At 40.7% G+C, this 21811-nt stretch overlaps 1 protein-coding gene across 16 annotated transcripts in view; it reads left to right on the top strand.

The window, feature by feature from the left end:
- The window catches only part of PCDH15 (protocadherin related 15), a 739593-nt gene that overhangs the window by 213439 nt on the left and 504343 nt on the right, over window positions 1-21811 (top strand). The window lies entirely within an intron of this gene.

The following is a 21811-nucleotide window of genomic DNA, read 5'->3' as shown; positions in this document are numbered from 1 at the left end:
ATTTCAGTTTCTATAGCATAACGACTGGGGGACTGCTAAATTGTCTCATTCGTTAAGCTTATATGTTGTCAGCTTTTACTTACAAAAATGACAAGACCTCATAGTTCTGGTTTGATTAGAGCAAAGAGTATACTCACAGCTTACAGGTAATGAGGCTGATTTTATATAGATTTTAAATATACACACTCGCAGAGTGTCTGAACCTAAATTCAAGTGGAAACGACCCAAATATCTGAAATTAATTAAATTACTCTCAGAACTAAAAATTATGTTAAGAATCTCAGTCACATTCTGATGATAAAACTATCAAGGAAGGAGCCATCCTTCCTTGTGTGTAATGCACTTTCCTTTGCTGTACCCCGGCTGGATGAGAAGCTTCCTCATTTTGCAACAATGCAAATTTTTTGATAGGCATCTCATTATGTTTTATAAGGAAATAGGAGTAAGAGAAATGACTTCACATAATGTGTCATTATATTTTGTATTAAAAAAAAGTCAATTTGGGGGAACCTAGGAGATTACAGAGGTGGAGAAGAGTAATATATTTATAAAACGGGTAAGTTCATAGAGAAAAGAAAAAAAGCCTTGTCTTCATTTTTAGCCTGCAGCTGTTTCCTCCTTTACACAGTTAGGTAACATATCTACCCCGTCAAAACGTTTGAGGTTAAAGTGAGATTAGCAACATATCCATGAATAATCGCTATTATCTTAAGGAAGTGAGAACTCCATTCATGTCTCCTCATGCCCTTCTTGGCCACAATACATCATGTGACATCCACATCTTATTGTTCTTCGTGTTATGAAAAAAACTTTTTTTTTTTTTTTTGGTTTAGATTTCTTCCTTTGTCAGCACTCCCTGCTACCTGCATGTCTGCTTGTATGTATGTCAGGTGTGACTCCTGAATTCTCATAATGTGTTCTACTTAAAACCTAAGACGTTCAGGTATAGATAGGTTAAGCCTTAGATAGAAGGAAATCCCTCCTATTAGGGTTTTCCAGTATTGGGTGGGTTCCTTACCCCAAAGGTAAAGAAGAGGTTTAAAGATGGAATGGGATGTGATACAACCCATGGGGCCCAGCAATGGCAGCAATGGCAATGGCATTCATCCACGTCTCAAATGTTAAGAGGAGACACAAGATGAGAAAAATATGTAGAACGTAAGAAGAATGGAAGAATGATCATCATTGAATACCCCCAAAGGGAATGAGACAGAAGCACTTAGCATGTACAATTAGTTCTGAACATCTGTTACATGATCTTCTCGTCTTTTGCTGTATTGGGATCATTGTTCAAGCAAAACATGCTTAGCCTGAGGGTTAGGATCATAAATTATTGTATAACATGAGTAGTCCCTAGTAGCGATTTTACTTAGTAGTTTCTGGGTCCCGTGTGCTCCTCCCATAAAGAAAGCTAAAAAAGAAATGAAAATCTGATTTAGTAGGTACTTCCCCCATTCATTTCATTGATTTTTCTCCTCATATAATTACTAGTAGACATCAAGCATTATGTAAACCAACTTCCAGACAAAATTAGTTGAATATGCTTACAACTGGACAACCTTTAGTGTCATGTAAACCACAAAATTGATATTTTTGGAATTTTTTTGTAAATATTAAAATATTGCCTTGGGAATCTTTGGCTATGACCAAGTTGCAGTGAGTCTGGTGAGAGGATACAGAAGTTATCACATGGAATAACCTTGTCCCAAGAATGAATGGCATGAGCTACTGTCTCAAAGGCCATCAGTCCCTACTACCTCGTCGCTCATTATGTGATATGATAACATCCGTGCTGTCCCACACATCTGTGCATATAAGCTTCTGTTTGTTATCCTCTAGAATGAATTTTTTCAAAAGCAGGACACATGAGCTTTATATTTAAACTGCAGCTTCATGAAATGTAACAGACTTTTCTTTCTGGCACTCAAGCTCATCATTCAAGGACAGAGCTCTCTGATTGCTAACCCTGTGCCCCATGCCCAGAGGATTCCATGAATATGGGACACGGTGAAGACGTGAGAGGAAAGCATTCCTCACTGTTAAATTTATCCCATGTTGAACTCCGCATTTCAGACAGAAAAGGCTGTTTGTGCATATGAATTTGTTTCTAATAATACATGTGAGTGGGTGTGTGCACATGTTCATTTTTCTAACGACCCAAATATAATTTTCCTCATACCTGTCTCTCTCTTTGTTATGCACATGCACTGGCACACACATGGGCATGCAAATATGCCCCCTGATGCACATGAGCAGGAATTTATCTTCCATCTAAACCTGAAGTCAAATTATTGTCTCCCAAATACAATGAGTTTTAGTAACTGTCTTCTGGTGCATATGGAGCTTATGGGGAGGGACGGTTCTAATAGAAATCCAGGTGGGTACAAGATCCACCTTGCAGTACTGAGTAATAATTCTTAGAGTGGTTAAAACCATAGGACGGCTTTGATACATGGCCGTATTTGAGAAGCTGTTTTAATAGTTCAGTACTTATCATGATTTTGCTTTTCGAAAAGGCTGATTTGCGTACCTGGTCCATAGCCACAACAACAACAACAGAACAACAAGAATCAATGCGTATGCCTAATTGTATCTATGTATCTACATCACACTTGTTCTTTTGGTAGATATTTAAATGTATAAAATATCACATAATAGCATAAATGAGAATTCAGGTAGAAATAAAAAAAAATAAAGATGTGATAAGATGAAATAAAACTTGAAGCTGAGGAAATGTGTATTATGATAATATAGTCACCTCTTAGTGATGAGATATGCTCCTATATCTAAGCTTTCTGATAATTGGTAAAAAGATAAATATTGTCAGCCACAAATTTCAAAGTGTCTATATGTTTAAAATAAATCCATTACTTATGAAAACCATAATTCCTAGTGGATCATGGAGGAATTCACCCAGGAGGAAAAACAAAACCTGCTGGAGGGAACAGGAATGTTCCACACATCAGTATGTCGTGTGTAGTGTGTTATATGGTGTGTATGTGGTTGCATCTTCCTAGAGAAGGAGGGTCTGGGTAGAGGACCCAAGAACAAGGTGCTGGGATCCCTGGGTGGCGCAGCGGTTTGGCGCCTGCCTTTGGCTCAGGGCGCGATCCTGGAGACCCGGGGTCGAATCCCATATCGGGCTCCCGGTGCATGGAGCCTGCTTCTCCCTCTGCCTATGTCTCTGCCTCTCTCTCTCTCTGTGACTATCATAAATAAATAAATTAAAAAAAAAAAAAAAGAACAAGGTGCTAATTTGGGAGCGTGCTTCATGTATTGGAGAAGTAGCTTGTAGGCCAGTGGTTGAAAGGACAAAATTAAACCAGGCATGTTAGAACCACAGAAGGCTTTGTTTTATTTTCTGAGACATTGGGAGCCTCTAGGGAGTTTTAAGCTGACTTATGTTTTATGTTGTGTTGAGAATGGACTGAAACAGGATAAGGTCTAAAACAGAAAGATTATCTAGGAATTTATTGCAATACTCTAGGCAATAGATAATATTGACATAAACCAAGTCGGTAACAATAAAGGGAATAAAAAAAATCAAATCTGGACATATTTTATATATATTAGTATTTTCTCACAAACTGGATGTGAGACATGAGGGACATTGAGTCAACAATGAGTAACAATGATTCTATCTGGAAAAATTGCAAAAAGGAGTCTCTCATGACTCATGTGAGAAAGACAACAAGAGGAGAATGCCTGAAAGTGCCTGGAAGGATCCAGAGCTCATTTTAATCAGATCTTCATTGGATTTGCTTAGTAGTCATCTGAGTGGAGATGTGGAGAAGGCAGTTAGGATGTGTATCCTTGGCCCCGAGTGACAGCAGGACTAGAGATATAAATCTGGGAGTCATGAATTGAGGGTGGAGATGGCATTGAATGAGACCATCAGAAAGAAAGAAGATACATAAGGAAAGAACAGATGAGCAAGTAGGAGAGGCTGAGAGTAAACGAACAGTGAGATAGAAGTGAGTCTATTAATTTCTTTTTTTTTTTTGGTATATTTTTTATTGGAGTTCAATTTGTCAACTTATAGCGTAACACCCAGTGCTCATCCCGTCAAGTGCCCCCCTCAGTGCCCGTCACCCAGTCCCCCCAACCCCCTGCCCACCTCCCCTTCCACTACCCCTTGTTCGTTTCCCAGAGTTAGGGGTCTCTCATATTGTCTCCCTTTCTGATATTTCCCACTCATTTTCTCTTCTTTCCCCTTTATTCCCTTTCACTATTTTTTATATTCCCCAAATGAATGTATGGTATTCTAAAAGGTGGGTAAAAGGGTAATACGGAGGAGAATGTGATTGTGAGAAGTGTTGTTGGTAAATGAAGTAGAAAATTGAGGACTGACTCCAGAATTCAACAACAAGGGAGGCCGTTGTATCCTAGACAAGAGCGGTTTTGGGGGAACATGGGGATAAAACCTCCCAGGAATATGTTCAAAAGCGCATAAGGACAGGTATGAGGTCTCCTCTTGAGGAGTTACTCTGTGAGGTGAAAATTCTCCAGTAATGAACACGAGCATGCCATACAATGGACATTCTGTTTTGAGTGCACTCTCATTAGATTACTGCCATTTTCATCAGCTGTGAGAGCAAGTGGCCTTTATGGGGCCACATGGTCATGTTGTGGAGGGATTTGCCTAGGGCTGAGGAGAAGGATTCCCTAAGGTGAAGTGTATTCCCCGTGTGGTCAGCAAATGGATTCCATCCAAAGGAGGGTACATTTAACTTATTCTCTAGAAAGGTGAGCCCATTGCCCTACTGAGGGTGGGGCAGGGCAGAGGGAGAGGGAGAAGCAGACTCCCCAGTGAGCAGGGCTCGATCCCAGGACCCTGAGATCTGACCTGCGCCAAAGCCAGACACTTCAACTGACTAAGCCACCCAGGCACCCCAGAATATTGTACATTCTTATAGAAGAACCTAATGAGCTTTTGTTTTTATATATATGGCACGTTAGAGCAAAATGTTATAGGACTGTATAATCTCACAAGTATGGTCAGTAGGATCTAAACTTGTGAGTCTAACTTTTTGTGTGTGTGCTCATAACAGAATCTTGTTCATTATAGAGTCTATTAAATTCTTTTTTTTTCTTAAACTGGGTTTAAAAAGGCACTTGCTGTTCTGATAGTGGGGAGAAGGAAGTGGGAGCAAAGCAGATACAATGCAAATGAGACAGAGATGATTTTACACAGACACACAGAGCAAATGGCAACTAATGTTAGACCCCCCAGCTTTGTCATGCCTCATACTAGTCCTCACTGTTGTAAGCCTAGCGTTCAAATTTTATCTCACAAATCCCTTCTTATTTCTGCTGGAATCTATGTTCTATAATTAACTGCTCTTAGATTCTTTCAACAAGATGTATCTAGGAGAGATGTCCTTGCTATGAAGGAGACAAATGTGTGGACATAGACATTTGCCCACACCCAGTCTTCTCCTGCAAGCTGTGATATGGGTCACATCCAAAGGCTCCTGAGCCCTCTGGATTTCTGTTGGCTGCCACCAATGGGCAAGAAATGGAGGAAGAGCCAAGGGTAAGTGCCGAATATATGTCTCCTTGGCTCCTCCTCTGGCTGCGTGCCTTTCTCTCCAAGTGTGACTTATATTCACCTTTGGGAGTCTGTTTTGTTTTATTTTCTGGTGATTTTTTTCTTTGCAGATCCCCCCCCCCTTTTTTTTTGAGTGTATGACACTACCCCTTGTAGTCTCCTGGTACCTGCCCACACCTCTGTCAAGGAGTCCTTTGCTAAATCCACATTCAATTAGCCTAATTTGAGGGTGATATCTTCTTCCTGCTGGTATGCCGACTAATACAGTAATTGGTGCTTGAATTATCCCCAGGAGAAAAGAAATTGGAAATGAGATGCTTGGATTGCATTGTGCATATATTTGAGAAGTCAGGGATAATCTCCATTCCTGGGGCTGGGAGCTCCAAACAGCATATAGCTCATCCATGCCAAGGATGGCATGGCAATTATTCAAATTAGCACCTGTAGTAGCCTCGGATGACAAGCAGATGTAGAGTTTTGGGCAATCAAGTGGCTGAAGTATTTAATCACTATGGCAACTGTAGTAATTATAATTGCATTTGGTTTCTCTGGACAACTCTTGAATATATACATGGGAAAAATGTGAAGCCGTGAAATACCATAAGAATACATGTGGAGAAACAGAAAGTCTTCATGGCAATTTTGAAGGAACCTTACATCTCTTTGTAATTGTACATGTTTTGGAGACACAGGGCCGCTTCGATTCCCAACATGCCCAGGTCTCTCAAGCCAACAAAATGGTATTGAATGGTAATAAGAGAGACGAGGAGATATGAGATCGGAAAATGGAAAGGCTGAGAACATGGAGCCTCTGAATTCCTCAGGCCCCTTTGGGCAGTGAAGGTAAACCCTTCCCCTCTCTGTAGACCCCAGGCAGTCAGCCCTCCTCTTCTTAACAGTCTTACACTGTCTGTACTTAGACATCTCTTCACGAGCTGCTTCTGATTCTTCTCAGAATCCACCTCTACCCCCCATTGTTGCCTCTAGGCCCACAAGAAGTGCTAGTTCCAGACAGCTCAAAGAGAAGCAAGATGAGCTCCATCACAAGGTAGCCTGTACCCTAAAACAGGTGCAGGACACTGTCAAGCCCTATTGGCAGGGAGCTAGGAAGCGTGTACAGGAGTGAATTCAGAAGGTGTCAGACAATGACAAATGAAATGTAAAACTTACTGGGGCCGATTCCTTTTTAGAAGCACACTCACCCTGGATGCAGTGTGTAGCGTGTTGTCTAGCACCCTGACAAGTGGTGTTAAGAGTTTGCCGGATTGGGTAATAGAAGCCAGTCTTCAATGGCAGCTTCTACTCGATGAGGTCAACATGTCAAAACTTCACCAGACTGTTATACAAGAGAGGTTCTCGATCATTAACAAGGATCAGAATGACACGGGTGACTCCTAAAACAGATCCCTGAGACCTACCCTTCAGGTCTATAACATGCTAGTCTGGAGCGAAGGCACAAATATAGATTTCTAAAAGGTTGCCATGCAAAGCCCATTGTCTGCACACTGTACCCTGGGAGCCATTGTGATAAACCTTCATTATTCCAAGTGGGATATGCAAGCAAGCAGCAACAGCACCAACAAGACTCTACCCGGTATAGATACTAAACATATCTGCTAAATCAGAATTGATAATTCTAACAAGATCTCTAGAATATTCCTATTAAAGTTGAGAACCACTACTTCAGAGGAGTTTAAAGGCTCAGGGTGATAGGAAAGTAAAATGGGCTTATTCTTATATATGACCTGATAAGATCCCCTTTATTCATAAACTTCAAGGGTGCCCAGGGGACATACACTGCAACAAGGCTTGACAACTGTATCAGGAAAGGGAGTAAGTACCCAACTCCCTTGGCGAGCTCTACATAGTGTTCCCTGTAGATTTGGGGATGGCAGTGAAAGTGCTGCCATGAAATGTAGTTTTCTGATCTCAGGAGGAACATGAAAATGATTCTGTGGAAAGTGACCATAGTGACAAGAATCGGATTATGCATAGTCTCCACCAGTGGCGTCCTAAGGCTGACCTGGTTTCCCCTATTGCTAAATGTCTGTTGCGCTGGCAAGAGAGACCACATCTGACTCACTAATAGGGTGTCATTGCCCAGGGGAGCTGGCTGGATGTCCAGGGACATAGACCCTCTTTTATCACAGAGAAGATAACACATTGCTCGGTGTGCATTTGGCATCACCTGCCTGCAGTGCTTCTGCCCGAATCCCCATCCATAGGCGCAGACAATACCTTTTCCAATGTCTTTACCATTTTATGGTGGCAACACAGCCTTGTGCCCAGCCAGGGGGTTTATTGTAAAGCCAAGGAGCATAGCAAAAAGCTCACATCCACAGAATAATTCATTGGTGTTACCACCACGTTCCCCCACCCAGAATCCACTGGCTAGCTCGGATGGAGGGATGCCCCTAAATCCTTAGATTAGGGCTAGCTTTGAGTTGATATTTGGTGAGGCTGTCTTGTTCTCCTGTGGTAGGTGGTTATGCGTTAGGAACAGAGGTCAGGACATTTTTGCTCTGTGCCCCAAGATGTTGGGCTGGGTAGAATTTGAGTTCCTATGACCCAAGGATGGATGTGTCCATCAGGAAACCGAGTCATGGTTTGGCTGCACTGGGGGCTTGGATTGCCCCCTGGCTTTTTGTGAACTCAAGCTGGTGAACCTCTTGTCTGAGCAAGTGTTCTCTGTATTAACTGGAGATAATTAGCCTTGATGCCCTCAGGCAGGTTGAGGAAGGACACGGGAGGTGAATGGACCAAGTAGGAACCCAAGAGATTTATCAAAATGTCCCATGGTTCTCCCCGGCCCCAAAGGCCCGGCAGTGGGAAACTGTGGCAGACCACGAAACAAGACAGCCAAGGCCACAGGTCCTGCCCAGATGGAGCTTTGTGTCCTCCCACTAGATCAACCCCATTCAGTGCAGGTGTTTGGGGAAGGTGAGCGCAGAGGATGCAGCGAGTCGGGGAGTGAACCCCTTTGGCCTCCTGGCCACCTCTGGGATTCAGGCAGCTGTGTTTTGCCTTACTTTTGCCTCTCCTTGTCCCTTGTTTGCTGTGCCAGCACTAGTAGTGACCAACCCTCAGGGAGTGCATGCGATGACACCATAGCCGATGGGACCCACACTCTCCATTTGTCTCCATCCCGTTCTGGGCTCCGAGGCAGCCAGGCCAGGTCGACTCCAAGTGCTCCTCACGGTTCTGACTCGATTCCCACAGAGCTTGTGAATCAGCCGTTAGAAATTGTAGCAATTTCCTGAGACAACTATATGTGTGACCGTGGACTTGGGTTAGTGGCCAAGTGGTGGGGGGGGACAAACCAGCGGGGTGTTCCTGCGCTGGGACTTGTGAAGTGGGACTCTGTGACTGTAGGCAACAGTAAGATGTCAATTTGCCAACCACCATCCAGAATGTTCCAGAATGCAGAGAAGATACCTTTTGTACCGCTAGGTTCATAATCAGTCAAATGATTACATAAAGCCTCTCTTCACTATCACATGAACATTATTAGCTAAGTTTGGGGAATGAAGTGTTTTGTCCGTAACCTCAAAAATCCGATGATGAAGATGGTTTACTGGACTTCTTCATCGTGAAAAGACACACTTCTGAATGAGACTGTAATTGTTAACCAAATGCAGGTGGTGGAAATGATCCTAAAGAAGTGAGGACCAAAACAGTTTGTACTAGTTTTATGAAGGAGGATGACCCCACGTATATCCCATATAGAAGTCTTACAAACGGCAGGGGAGGAATCAGGAAACCCATGTAGGCAGCTGGGCTGTGGTGGGACTGAAAGAGCAGTAGGCAAGGACCCTCTGAGAACTAAATAATATAATTTGAGTAAACGTAGCACTTATACAAAATATTTTAATTCCAAAAAGTGTGGCTGATTCGCTTTGATGAGAACAAGCCCCTCCATTATCAGCTCTATCCTTGTTTATTCTAACCATTTCCTTGATGGGATCTCTTCATGGACATCAACTTACATACAAAGAAAAGGTTTGGAAGCTTTAGGCCTTAGTTCATGAAAATTTTCCAAATCTGGGAATGATGGGCAAGATACCTGCAAGGAAATGCACGTCCCGTCCATACGCGCTCAGCTGTGTATCAGCCCGTGTCCCCATGGGACACTCCAAAGGCTCAAGGACCTCTGTCAAGGGACCTGCCCCAAAGCTGGCCCTACACCACCTGGACCCCTGCGCCCACCATCCTGCTCCCTCTGCCATTTGTTGGAGGTGAGGGGCCTCCCCGCTCCCAGATTTGCTCTTCTTCCAACCACAGTCTTTGGGTTGTACCTTAAATGTCTAGCGTCATCTTACTTCCAGTGCGTAGACACTGAACCAGTTCCCAAAATCTGTTTTTGGTAAAGGCATTTCTTTTATTCATTTTAGTTAAAAAATAAAAATTTAAAAAAATAAACAAATCAGTCCTCCCAGCACATCCAGGGCCATCCGTTACAACCACTTGGGCGTGTGAACTATTGAGCGAGGAAAACAACTCAGATCGGCCGCTTCGGCCTGCAGGTAAGCAGGTCCGCCCTTACCAGGAGTCACAAAGTCTGGCCAGAAACACACAGTCCTCTACTTGGTGAGACACGATTTCCCTCGGCTGCCTGAGGACTAACCCCCACAGTCAATTCACCCCCAATGCCCCCCACACAATACTCACCAAGAAGATCCAGAAGCTGCCAGGGTTTTGGTGGCACCTGCTGGCAAGCATGTGAGAGCATCGTGATAGAGCCACGGAGGCCGGGACTGTTGATTTGCCAACCTGCAGACACGGCTTGCACCGTGGAAACCTCAGGCATCCGACTTTATTTTTCTTTTCTTTAGCACTTTAGAAACACTCGTACCATGAGAAGATAGCATGTCATTTAAATTACACGTTCTCACAGTGGTTCCTGGGGGTTGGCTCAGACCCCTGCCTTGTTAGCTTTTTTGTCTTCACTGAAAGTGGGGCCCACTGACTTCAGACACGCTTTTAGAGGAACGCAGAGCAGGTCGTTTATCGTTTACCCCCAGGCGGGGGCTGCACAGCTCTTCAGGGAGTTCCATGCAGGGCAGAAGCCCTCGGTTCTGCAGAGGGGAGCTTTCTCTTCCTTCTTAAAAAAAATAATTATTTATCCATTTATTCATTTATTTATTTATTCATTTATTCATTCATTCATTTATTATTTATTTAGCTTTCTCTTTCTAGAGCAGTAGAGTTAAGGGTAAGAAGGAGGGAGAGGTGGGTGTGGGGGGCATGGCAGGAGCACCCTATCCCAGGAAGCAAGGGCTCACGCTCACTTGCAGATTGAGGTAGGCGTCCGCATTTCAGCCAAGGAGCTAGCAGCTAAGATACCACTCAGGGAGCTGGCGCCCAGCCTCTCCAGGCTGCCTGGGCTCCCTAAGGAAAGCTCCACTGTTGGACCCCGGGAGTCTTCTCTGCTGGCTTCACCCCAGCCGCAGGGTCTGTGAGCAGGTGTGGTAGCGAGAGAGGCCTGATGCCCCCTCTTAACCACCTCGTAGAGAAGAGCTTGTACAACCAGATCCCTGGGAGCACACATGGTTCTGGCCAGCTTTCTTCCAAAAAGACTTGCTCACCTTAGCTGCCCAGAGAAACTTCTTTTAAATCTAAGCTGTTGGGGTCACCTGGGTGGCTAAGTATTTGAGCGTCAGCCTTCGGCTCAGGGTTTGACCCCAGGGTCCTGGGATCGAGTCCCACGTCGGGCTCCCTGCATGGAGCCTGCTTCTCCCTCTGCCTGTGTCTCTGCCTCTCTCTGTGTCTCTAATGAATAAATAAATAAAATCTTTGTTTTAAAAAACTCAAAGCCGCCTACAATCCATACCATGACACTGTGCAAGGATCCTGATAAATCCTGATAAACGTACTAATTGGTGAAATAAAAATTTTACATTACAGATGAATTCTTTTACCCTTTGATATTTAGCAACCTAGATGTTGCTTACTTTTCTTTTTTAATAGAAGGGTAGCTTTTCTACACAAGGAACTCCATTAGTAGTTTCTTGGGTATCAATTAATATTAGGTTACTAGGAGATTCAAATGCAAGTTAATAGTTGTCTTGTAGTCTTGATTAAGTGTGCACAGTTTTTAATTTTATCTGAGTGCTAGTAAAATAAATATAAAAAGTAGACAATCGCTTTCAAGTGGATCTCTGGTTAATTTGGATCAAGTTCAGCAGACGTCCTCTCCTCTAAATAAAAAGGTGTCAAGATAACACAGATTCTGGAAATGCACTGTTGCAAGGCTTTAAAATAGCTTCAATTTTAAATTGAAGCTATTTTAAATACTTTCCTCTGAATTTCATCATAGAAACTAAGCAATTAAAATTACCTGTTAAAAGTATCTGAAAGAAGCTTATTTACTTTAATTTGTTTTTTTATCTGATTTTTTTTTAATTTTTTATTTATTTATGATAGTCACAGAGAGAGAGAGAGAGAGAGGCAGAGACACAGGCAGAGGGAGAAGCAAGCTCCATGCACCGGGAGCCCGACGTGGGATTCGATCCCGGGTCTCCAGGATCGCGCCCTGGGCCAAAGGCAGGCGCCAAACCGCTGCGCCACCCAGGGATCCCTTATCTGATTTTTTTAAAAAAATGGAAATAATACTCTGTAAAAGGGATAAGACTTAGAAAGTGTATTTCCATTAGTAGTTATAAAGCCTATTAAATTAAATTTGCTGAGCTTGGTTAGCTTCTCATATAATGAGCCTATCGTCCTATACCTGCTATAGATTTTTTAAAAATCTGTTATTTAGTATAATGTTGAAGAAAGCACTTTAAGAAGTTGTCTTTTCTAGAAAGCTTTTAACATTTGGGTGTGGCCCTTGAATAATAAAGTTCAATGAAGCTTATTTACTTTTTATTGCAGAGACATTATGACAAAAAAAATGGCAGACTTCACTATCTTCACATGCATCTCCTTTTATATAAAAAAGCAAATTATTCTTGATTACATAATGTACCAAATATGTCTTCCAATTAATTCATGGCTTCCAGGGGCCAATTACCGATTGAAGTAAAATATTTTTCTGGGACATCTTTCCAATTGACATTTAGTGCATTTGTAAAATCCCTCATGGTCTCTGCTTTAGTCCAATTCCTCATTAAAGCAGCTCTCACCTAATTGTTTACAACATATTTCTTTGACTGATTTTGGAGGTGAGGAAACGGATGTAACTTTAGAGTTATGATCCTCAGGATCCTCCCAGAATTACTGGAAAACCACATTGCTATTGTACAAACTGGTCTATGTGATAAAATATTTTAAATACTTACTGTGAGTGAAATCCGAAGTGAGAAATGAGAGAACACTGTGATAGGACCTATCTTGCTACCCCGAATACAAACCCATGTTGGAACAACCAGAAACTCAGAAAATACAGAAAAATCAGTTGTTGGAAGATGGATCCATTGTTTCATTAGGACCATTAATTATTTCCCTGTTTTGTTTATCATCTCCTTTCTCTTAAGTAACACTTCCTGCAATCCCTTTTAAATGAGGCACTTTTGCTTACTGGTTTGTTTGTTTGTTGTTTACTGAGAGGAGTGTCTACATGGGAAACTGCTTTGGTTTTAGCTAAAATTTTTGAAGTGGTAAATTTAAAATCAAAACTGTATTTAGCCTGAAGTTCAATTAATTATATTAAACTCAGGTTATCAATTGTATCATCCCTGTAATAAATGCAGAAAACTAGTTAAAAAAAAAAAAAAGAGGAGAGAGAGAAAATCCCTTACTTTGTTATTGACTAATGTTCTATTAATTTGTAAGTTTAATAGACTTAATTCCTTTACACCATTAATTCTCTTACGTTTTTTGAAAAGATCTTATTTATTTATTTGAGAAAGAGAGAGTAGATGTGAGTGCACTAGTGGGCATGGGGGTGAGAAGGGCAGGGAGAGGGAGAAGCAGATGCCCCACTGAACAGGGAGCCCAATGCAGGACTCGAACCCAGGACCCTGAGATCATGACCTGAGCTGAAGCAGATGCTTAACCCACAGCCATCCAGGAGCCCCTCTCTGTGTCACCTTTAATAATCGAACTCCTGTAAACATTTTAAATTATATTTACAAATTTGTATAAACTCTTCAAACATCTAAAGGGATAGAGAAACACCCCCAACAGAGTGTTTCCTAGGGTGGCTGTCATTCTTCCAGTGTGATGGATCCCACTGATAAATATATGGGATTGAACTGTTTAATCATTGAAGTCCTGTTTATTTTAAATCACACATTTAACAATAGTGAAAATTTCCTGCAGCTTCAGCCTCACTAAAGAAAGCAAATTCCCATCCTCAAGTGAAGTTTTGGTAAAAAAAAAAAAATAAAAATAATAATAATAATAATAATAATAATAATAATAATAAATAAATGAGATCCTTATCTTGTTAGAGATTTGATTTATTGCTGGAGTCAGAGAACAATCAGGATTCAGGTTTTCTGAGAGATTCTAATGGAGCCCAGGTTGAAAGTTTGAGCCTCTTCAAGAACTTCTTAGCTTTTTTTCTTTTTTAGATCACTCAATCTTTCATACACAAAACAGTGTCTTCAAAGAGTTTGGTTTCACTAGTTTCAGCCAAATAGATTTTTTGTGTGTGAGCAGCAGCTGCCTAATTAGCATCTGCCTTATTTCCAGGGGTGGGAAACATGGGAGATCTGGGTTTAAACTAACCTGATTGTTAATTTTAAAAAAAGTATGGTCTGGTTCATCAACTGCATCCATCAGATGGTCTGAAAATAAGAAAATCTTGCAGAATTCCAAGACTATGAACCTTTACATTTTAAAATGCCCGTGGATTGAGTATATTGTAGTTCTCTTAGTCTATGTTTAATCATTGAGCCCAGCTGATATGGTAAGCAGGTGTTGCTGCGCATTGTGACCTTGAGTAATGTGACCTCCCTTGCTTGTTATCTTCTTCATGTTTATTTTTGCCAGGAAGAAATGGCTTTCACCCCAGGAAACATCCTCAGTGATAACTATGGTCCCCTCCTCCCCCTTTTATTTTCTGTTTTGCATCTGCATGGTCTTCTCCTTTTTCCTGTGGACTTTTAGCTATAGTGTGTGCTTCTTTTATTGCAGTTGTAAAAGAAAAAAAAAGTGATATTTTATTTTAAAACATCCTGGCTAATGTTTCCAATTAAATGAACAGAACGAGTAACCCCTTTCTATGCTTCATTCTATATAAACTCCCAGTGACAATGGGATGAAAAGTATTATTCATTGAGTAAAAATGTGCCTCTGCTTATGCATATTATTTATTACTCATGGTAATGTGTATTAATTAGTGTATATTAATAATGCATATTGCTAATTACAAGAATCTAGGAAACTAGCCTAAAATCATAGTGTTAGTGAGGCCATGATTTTGAATCTAGATTCTTTTGGCTTTAGAGCTGTATTACTTCCCTGTTGGTATATAATATTAGTAAAACCAACAGTGTTTTGCAACAACAGACATTTATTATTATTATTTCACAAGTTCCGTGGGCCAGGGGTCCAAGCACAGGGGTCTAAGCCCTCTGCTTAGGGCCTCACAACACTGTAGTTGAGCTGTCAGGGCTACAGTCTCACTGAGATGCAACAAGGGGGGGCATCTGCTTCTAGGCTCACTGAGGCTCACTCCACTGGCAACATCCCCTTCCTTGTGGCTGTGGGACTAAAGTCTTCTGTGTCTGGCTGGCTGTTATCTGAGGCCACCCTGTGTCTCTACAGGCCGCCAGAGTTCCTTGTCAAGTGGCCCTCACAGTATGGCTAATTGATTTGTCAGAATTAGGAAGGGAAAGAGACAGAGACTCAACACAACAGTCATTGGGATCTCATGTAATGTCACCATATAATGTCCGTGTGAACATAACTTCCCATCCTCTTTGCTGTATTCTTTGGTTAGAAGCAAGTCACAGGTCCCACCCACTCTCAAGGGGAGGGACTCACGTCAAGCTGGGAGGCAAGCATCCCAGGGGTCATCTTCAGAGTCTATCCACCATGGAGACTTTCCAGCTTCTGGGAGGCTCAGGCTCCACCTTCTGTGGTCAGGATTCTTCCCCACGTCACACTGGGGAAGAGGGGCCATCATGTTCCAAGGGACTCTGGGTTAGTGTGTTCACTTCCCTACGCTAATACTCCCAGTCTGAGCTGAAGATGTATTGGGCTGTCCTTAAAGCCAACTATCTATTCTCTTCTGAGTGGTGAGCTATAAGGTCAAAGACTATACCTCTATATATACATATATCTATACCTAGCTGTCATCTGGGAAAATGAGTTCTAGGGTCAGGTCATTGATAATTACATTGTACTATTCTCCCCATATCTTCTTTTTAAAATATCTATTTGATATAGAGAGAGGCACACACAAGTTTGAGTGGTAGGAGGAGCAAAGGGAGAGAATTTCAAGCAGACTCTCTGCTGAGCTGAGCATGGAGCCTGATGCTGGGCTCAATCCCAGAACCCACAAGATCAGCTCCTGAGCCAAAACCAAGATTCAGACATGCAACCGACTGAGCCACCCAGGGGCCCCAGTTTCTCCCTATATCTTACTTTAGAGTTGTTTCCATTTTAACCCTTTAGATTTTGTCAAGAAAATGATGGAGTACAGAATTCCAAATCATGAACTTATGTATCTACAGTGTTTTTGTGTCAGTTTCCCGTGATCTACAAACAAGGTTTTCATCATTTCATACTTATTTTTTTCAAAGTTTTTATATTTTCAGTGTAATAGCAAGGCTTGGAGAAAGGAGATCTACTGGGACACCTGGGTGGCTCAGCAGTTGAGCATCTGCCTTTGGCTCAGGGTATGATCCTGGAGTCTCAGGATCGAGTCCCATATCAGGCTCCCTGCAGGGAGGCTGCTTCTCCCTCTGCCTGTGTCTGCCTCTCTCTGTGTGTCTTTCATGAATAAATAAATAAAATATTTTTTAAAAAAGGGAGAAAGGATATCTTGTGAAGTAATAAACCTGAGGTCTAGTCTTGAATATGTGTTTTTTAGCTACACTGACTGGGTCAGGGCATTCTGGTGTTTGCGATCAGCTTCATTTTCCTCATGGCTGTGTGATGAAGGAAGGGCAAGCTTTCTTCTGGTTCTAAAATTTTGACTTGATCCTATTTTGAGTTGGATAAGGGACATATAAACAAAATAAACATGACTTCTACACCAAACTGTATAATTCATATGCATTTGCTTAATACTTTACTCCCAAAAGAACACACATACTAGGGGTTATCTAAATGGAAGACATTTATATCAATTTCTAATGGAAAAATTAAAGATAGAAGGAAAAAAAAAACCTCTTAATTTTGAAGTTTTATACTTGTATGTCTGGTCCATGCTTGAGAGACCCCCCTCTCAAACATTGTGAAGTAAAAATCACAAGAAAGTAAAAGGTATTGTTACTCAGATAATGTAAGTGAAGTGCCCTCGGGCAAAGCTGTGCATTTTGTGATGTTTTTTTTTTTCTTTTGAAGTAAATAAAGTATACTTTGTAAAGACCAGTGTCATTTTGCAAAGCAGTATACCTGTAATTTTTGCACGATTTTTTGGTCTCACCACTGTTGACTGGATTGGGGTCATTTTCCAACTTTAGCAGATACTGCATGTGTGTAATAAATACATCCTTACTATTCAAAGGGAGCCTAGTCAAAATTTACATTTTCCATGAAGCTGTTGGATACGCCTGTATTTCTTTCCCTGTAGGAGCATACCAAGGAGTGATCTGGCTTTATTAAGGACATATGCTTAGCTGGAATGTATAGTTTATATAAATGTAAACCAAGAAATGTGAAAAATCAAAATGGATTTTTACTTTACTTGTAAGAAAGTCCTGGAAAGTTTTGACAAAGAAGATTTGAGCATGAGAAATTTTGCTTAGCCTCTTAATCTTGAAATCTAGTTTTTACTCAATGTCATGGCCATACATACTGGTTAACCTCACTGAAAAACTAGAGATAACTACGTTTTCCTTCTTTTTTTTTTTTTATCTTCAAATTTGTTTTAGTCAAATAATGTGCATTTGGGAGCTTTGTTTATGTTTTCATTTGCAGGGAGTCACATGCAGTGGATTCTTCTGGCTAGATGATGCAGCTGAGCATTTTGCCAACTGGATTAAACTGGGAAAAGACTTTTGTAAGAGATTTTATGCAATCCATACTGGTCATATACCTTTGAATAATTAATTATTTTATAGCAACACTAGTAGGTTCTGGGCAGAGTGATTTTCTTTAATGTTTGGAATGAACCCAAACAGTCAATTACTCTCTCTCCCTGTAGAACTTACGTTTTCAGCTTTGTTGAATTAGGTTAATTAGGAAGGCGATGGACACCCCCCCCCCATGGCCACCTCCACAGCATTTTTAGAGAGTAATTCATTTGTGTTATAACTGCCTGTTTAAAGAAACACAAGACTTTCAGAGGAAAAACAGTAAATATCTAATTTTTATCTATACAATATACAGTATAGATAAATATATGCACTTCCTATAAACATAATATGTAATGTAATATAAAATGATATTGTGAATATAAATGTAGTATAAAGGTAATATATATTTATATTTAGTTTTATGCGTGTATACATATACATACTATACATACTACGTAACTATATATACATATTTAGTTCCTATAATGTGTGTGTGTCCTATAATGTGTGTCTATTTTTAGTTCCTATAGAACCACATGTGTGCTGGGATGAATAGAAAGTATTCAGTCTAATGATTGCTACTAGTATGAATTTGTTAAGTAAGAACTTTTTTAGCATCAAATCTGAGTTTCTACCAGAGTCGTCTGTGGTTAGGAAATGGAAAGAGCGGACCCCCTAGTATTGGTGGGCCTGGACAGATGGCCCATCAGTTGGATATCAGAGATTCTCTCTATGCTTTGGTCTACAGAAAGCATTCTCTCTCTGCCTTCTAACTTCCTAGAATGATTACTTGGGACTCAGATCTTTGAGTCCCTATAAACTCTCCCAGACTTCCACTATGGCTAGGCATTGACCAAACACGAGCACCCTAAGTTTGGGAAATGAACAGTAGACTGGCTTTGTAAAGAATCCTGGGACATAAAATAACTCATCTTGCTTTATTTAGCTTCAGATGATTTCTCTTTCAAAAATTTTAATGACATCAACAACAGTAACCATAACTTAAATGTTTCAAGTCTTTATTCTGTACCAGGGACTGCAATCAGTACTTCACATACGTCATCTATTTCAGCCATTAGAACAACCTAACAGGTTGCTTCTTTGATGCCACTTACCTTTGCACACTGCTGAGTAGGGAAAGGCATCAGTATAATGAGGAAATTGTCCTGATTCATAAGTTATTTTACAGCATACTTATGTCTTGAAATATTCCAAGAAAGCTTTTTTTTAAAAAATTAAAAGCTAAGACTTAGCTACATAAGAAGATCATAAAAGAAAAGCTGAAAATCTAGTGCAGCCCCCTTATTGAGTGCAAGTAGAGCCTCCACATTAGTGTCTACAATTGATAGATAATATGTCCACCTGGAGGAGCTGTAGGTACAGGTGAAGCTATTGCAGAGTTATTTCTCTGACATAGAATAAGAGATTAATGAAGATAGCTAACTACTAGATGATCAATTTTTAAATTTTGATGAAAAAAATGCCTCTATTTGGAAACAAATCACCCTCAATACCTACCCTTTTAAGACTTATTTATTTTGGAGAAAGAGCAAGCGAGAGTGCAAAGGCATGGGGGAAGAGGTGGAGGGAGAGGGAGAGAGGGTATCTTCAAGCAGACTCCTCGCTGAGCTGAGTGTGGACCCCACATGGGGCTCGATCTCATGACCCTGAGATCATGACCTGAGCCAAAATAAAAACTCAGACAGTTAACTGACTGAGCCACCCAGCACCTATAGATACCTACTCTTTGAAGGAAGAACCACAAGCCCAAATGTTTAAGGCTGGGAAATATTGACTATGATGCTTGGTGAAAATATTTTACTGTTCTAGTATGTATGTATGTATGTATGTATGTATGTATTTATTTATTTTTAAACTATTTTTGTTTTGGTTAGTGCTCTGGATAGAAGAACACATGTCATTTTTCAGGTCCATACACATGGTGTTGTTACAGAAATGTTTGTTCTGCTTTGGTCCTGATTTTGTAGCCAAGGGAAAATGCAGGTGAGTGAGGTTGAATAGTCTACCCACTTTCACATGGTCAGTAACTGGTAGATCCAGGAGTGGACTCCGTCATTTCCACAGCCGGGCCTCTCTTAACTTCAGTGACATGAGTATCAACTAAGTTTAATTTATTTTTTCCTGACTGCAGCCATTTTTTATCATGACAAAAGGAAATTTTCACATAAGAGGAATTGTGTCTTTGGTACCGCCTTCTGCAAGATGGGTTTCTTTCGGGTTGACATCGGTTGATTAATTGATCCCTTTATTTCATGAAATATGTTTCTTCACCTCTCATAATAGTCTTTGTTCTGGTTTGCTTTCTGGTAATAACATAGTCATCCAGCTTTCTTATTAGCATTGCATCATGTATCCTATCCTTTCATTTTTCATGTATCTGTCTTTATATTATATACAAATGGAGTTGAGGATGGAAATGGATTTTCAACCTCATATGGAACAGGTCAAAGAGAAGATTTTACTGGAAAAAGGAGAAAGCTTGCAAGACACTGTGCTCTCCCCAAATGCCCAGGGTTGTTGGGACACAGGCTGCCCCAGCTGGAAACCCTAGATCCAAAAGAAATGCTGTCCCCACTACTGGGTTGCAGATAGACTCTGCATTGGCCTCAACCAGGTGTCATCTGTTCTGCTGGAGGGAGGATGGAAGACGGGGCTCTCCAAGGAGGCTAGAGTGACATTTCCTCCTCTTCTTCCTCTTCCTTCTTTAAAAATAGCACTCTTTACATCTTCCTCAACTGTACTCTATTGTCTCTCATCTCCAAACTTTTGGCCTAAGGTAACATGGCTTCTGAAAGTTCAGAGAGATTTTAGCAATGTGAGGGTGTACTCTGGCAAAAGAAAAGGGAAGCTCTTCCTTTTTCAGCACACTACCCTGGAAATGGTTATTGCGGAATCCTAGTCATGGAAAAACACAGAGCTGAGGAGGGAGCAGGAAAACACAGTTAGATCTTCTCCATGAAAATTAAAAATCATCCAAGAAACTAGAAGTCCAGATACATGGTTTCAGTTTCACCACTTTAATTGTTGTTAAGATAATGATTATGACTTCCTCTGGTTAAAATCCATTTGGACCACAGAGGGGAGCTCACTGCCCCTCCCGCTGTGTATCTACGTGGTGTGTCCATGTGTCCGCATGGGTGGTGTGTCCGTGTGTCATGGGAAGCCTGCTGCTCCTGCTATGATGCAAGGCTGAGTCGAGGCATAGACCCTATGTTAGCCAACCTACTACTGGACATGTCTGTATTTTTTTTCTACTTCAGGAAATAGAATCCCATTTAATTTCTTAATTACATGTTGAATTACTTGCTAAATAATATTTCGAAGGTTAATTGTGTGAAGCATTTGTAAACGACTCTGGCCTTGAACATATTCCTAGGTCAGAAAAACCCATTGTTTTCTGACTGTGCTTTTGGATGTATTATCTGTAGGGAATCTATTTGTCATTTCATTTAAAAATAGAAGGATCCGTTTCACTCCATATTTACATGGATGTGTACTAGTATGTGAAAAAAAAGTAGAGGAAAATAATCTGCCATTTAGAAATGTGTGTGTGAGAGTGTGTGTTTAAACCTTATTCAGATTTATTGTTACAAAAGAAGGATGGTTCCTTTCAATATTCCCTAAGCAGATGAAGCTCATTGATAATAATATTATAAGGAAAAATAGTATAGCTTTTAATATTATTAATTACTACTAATTTGCTGAGAAAATCTTCCAAAGAGACCCCCCCTTTTTTTGTAACTATGCAATGATATAACATTTAGGCCAAACCATGCCTTAAGAAAATGCGGCAGATACATTCTAAATTATTATTCAAGCTAGATTTATATTTATGGATTATCTATATATTCTTGTATGCTATCCTAAGGCAATGAGTTCTGTAGATATATGCCATTTATTCTAATGTCTTTAGGAGGGTACATTTTTATTTGCATAGCCACATCTCTTCTGGATGCCATAATTTTAATAAAATGGATCGGCTGAGAATGATTGCCCTAAGCTATAGTGCATTATTGTTTGGCAGAAGGATTGTTGCTGTATGGGGGGAAAAAATGAGACTTGAATTGCATCAGTGCTGTTTGCATCCAACTTGCAAAATGCATGG

This window comes from Nyctereutes procyonoides, unplaced genomic scaffold, assembly GCF_905146905.1.
Source record: "Nyctereutes procyonoides isolate TBG_1078 unplaced genomic scaffold, NYPRO_anot_genome, whole genome shotgun sequence".
Taxonomy (NCBI): domain Eukaryota; kingdom Metazoa; phylum Chordata; class Mammalia; order Carnivora; family Canidae; genus Nyctereutes; species Nyctereutes procyonoides.
This window is presented reverse-complemented; position numbering and strand designations above follow the sequence as displayed.